Source organism: Pinus tabuliformis, chromosome 6 (genome assembly GCF_031772625.1).
Source record: "Pinus tabuliformis cultivar Carrire ecotype Pingquan chromosome 6, CPIR1, whole genome shotgun sequence".
NCBI lineage: Eukaryota > Viridiplantae > Streptophyta > Pinopsida > Pinales > Pinaceae > Pinus > Pinus tabuliformis.
In genome coordinates, this window is record NC_142292.1 from 135,642,628 (window position 1) to 135,645,240 (window position 2,613).

Genomic DNA, 2,613 nt, shown 5'->3' on the forward strand with positions numbered 1-2,613 from the left:
AAGCACATCCATATCTAGGCAACTAGTCATTTTAGCATGCCTTTCTTGGGTATATTTCATGTGTAAAGTCCGACGGGTGGAAATTTCACTTGGACTGGGTACCAACCTTCATTTCTTTCAAACTCATTCAATATGCATGTAATTGAACACAATAGCGGGATCTTGGTTAAGAGCTTAACACTCCATTGAGCGATTGGACCATTTTTGGATTGATATTCACGAATGATTTTAAAAATGGAGAAGGATTCAACCTACAGTCTTAAAAGCGATGCACATTCATATATATATGTTTTAGAACATGAGGGAATGTCTGGAAGTGAAGGGCAAGTTGTTGATGTACAGGATAATGATTTATCAATTCGTGGTGAAGCATTGGAAGTTCCAAAGGACTAATAATGCAAACACTTATGAGACAAATAAAACGTCAAAAAAATGTTATCAATGCTATGACTAAGAATTTCATAGGAGGCGCCCCTATTCAAGCTTTTGATAATTTAAGAGAGGAGAGGAACTCAAAAGAACAGATGGAACTTGTTCCTCTATTGATCAGGGGAACATTAAAGTCCTATCAAATTAAGGGTGTAAAGTGGTTGATTTCTCTGTGGAAAAATGGGCTCAATGGAATTCTAGTAGATCAAATGGGTTTAGAAAAGAAGGTGAAAACTATTGGTCTCCTTGCTCATCTCAAGGGGATGGGCATGCATTGGACCTTTTTAATAGTTTCTCCTCTTCCAACTCTCTCGAATTGGGTGAATGAAATCAATAGGTTTTTTCCAAGCATGAATGTTATAATCTATCATGACTCCAAAATTGAGCGACAAGAGCTAAGGAAAATCCACATGCCTCACACAGTGGGACCAACATTCCCTATTATTGTCACTTAATATGAGTTTTTTTTTAATGATAGCAAGGCTTTGGCTCGCTATCACTGGAAATATATAGTTGTTGATGAGGGACACCGATTAAAAAAATCCAACTGCAATTTGTTGAGGGAATTGAAAACCTTACCTATTGAAAATAAGTTGTTTTTCACTGGAACACCCCTACAAAATAATTTGGAAGAACTTTGGTCCTTGCTCAATTTCATTTTTCGTTAAATATTCACATCGGGTGAAGAGTTTGAATCTTGGTTTGATCTAGATGGGAACCAAAGAAATGGGATGAGGCTGGAAGAAATTGAAGAGAAAATAGGAGTTCAAGTAATTTCAAAGCTTCATTTGATCCTTAGACCATTTCTTCTTAGAAGGCTAAAAAAGAGGTTGAGAAGTCCCTACCCATGAAAAAAGAGAATTTTATATGCAGATTGATAGAAAATCATAAGCAAACCCAAGATCATTTGGTCAACAAAGCACTTGAGGTTTATTTTCACAATAAATCCAAAAATGGCAGAGACCTAAAGGGAAAGTTGAACAATTTGATGATTCAACTATGAAAGAATTACAACCACCCTAATCTTTTGGAGTGACAATTTGGTCAATCATTTAAATATCCACCGGTGGAGCAGTTGGCCAAGAAGTGTGGTAAATTTGGTTTTCTAGACAGGCTATTAACACATTTGAAAGCTCAAAAAGACAATAGGTTGATATTATCTCAATGGACTAAAGTACTTGACTTGATGGAATATTATCCAAGCATGAGAAGATATGAGGTTTGTCGCATTAATGGAAGTGTTAAGTTGGAGGATAGGAAAAATCAGATAAGGGATTTCAATGACCTAGATAGAAACTTTTGTATATTTTTACCAAGCACACATGATGGTGGTCTTGGAATTAATCTTACTGCTGCATACACTTGTATTATCTATGATAGTGATTGGAATCCTCAAATGGATATGAGAGCTATGGATTGATGCCATGAGATTGAACAAACATGATATGTACATGTTTATAGGCTTATCACAGCCCACTCTGTGGAGGGTCACATGCCTAAAGTAGTGTTTGGTAAGACAAAGTTGGAGCACTTGGTGATTGAGAAAGGGAAATTTTGTCAGGAATAGAATACCAACATGCTAGAGGAATCAGATCTACTTGCTTTGATTCAACAAGAAAAATATGAAGAAGAGGAACTCATTGAGTGTGAAATTAGTGTTCATGAAATCTTGTCAGGTTGATGGACCATTTTGATATGCTAAATGATTAATCTGAACATGCAAGTGAAAATTTTAATACTCTTCCTCTCGAGGGCCCTGGTTGGGAGGTAGAAGGACATAGTGGACAAGGTGGTAGTATGTTGTCTTCAATTAAAAGGCTAACAAAAATTCTCTTCTGATACCAATGACTTGAATTTATATGGTTAGTGTAATAAACCCATTCATCACTTTCAACAATCAAACGACACTCTTCATACTTCAATAATTTGATTCAAGAAGCTTTTCATTTGTGAATTGAAAGTTACTATCAAAACACAAAATTGCAAAGCATGAATATTTTTTTACCCTAATTTATTAAGATTTAAGTTGTAAAGCATGAATCTTGTTTCATACTAATTTATTAAGATGGCTTGTGGGGAATTATCTCTCCATTGAAGACCATGAGCTATTCCCTGAGATATAAGATTTGATGGAGGAATCTCAGATGACGCCTGCGGATGTAACTGGACATCTCAGGAGTGGGG

The 2,613-nt window shown here is 35.9% G+C and overlaps 1 pseudogene; it reads left to right on the forward strand.

Moving 5' to 3' along the window:
• The first annotated feature begins 446 nt into the window (after nt 1–446).
• Nucleotides 447–2,268, forward strand: LOC149257730 (chromatin remodeling protein DDM1 pseudogene; annotated as a pseudogene).
• The last annotated feature ends 345 nt before the right edge of the window (nt 2,269–2,613 follow it).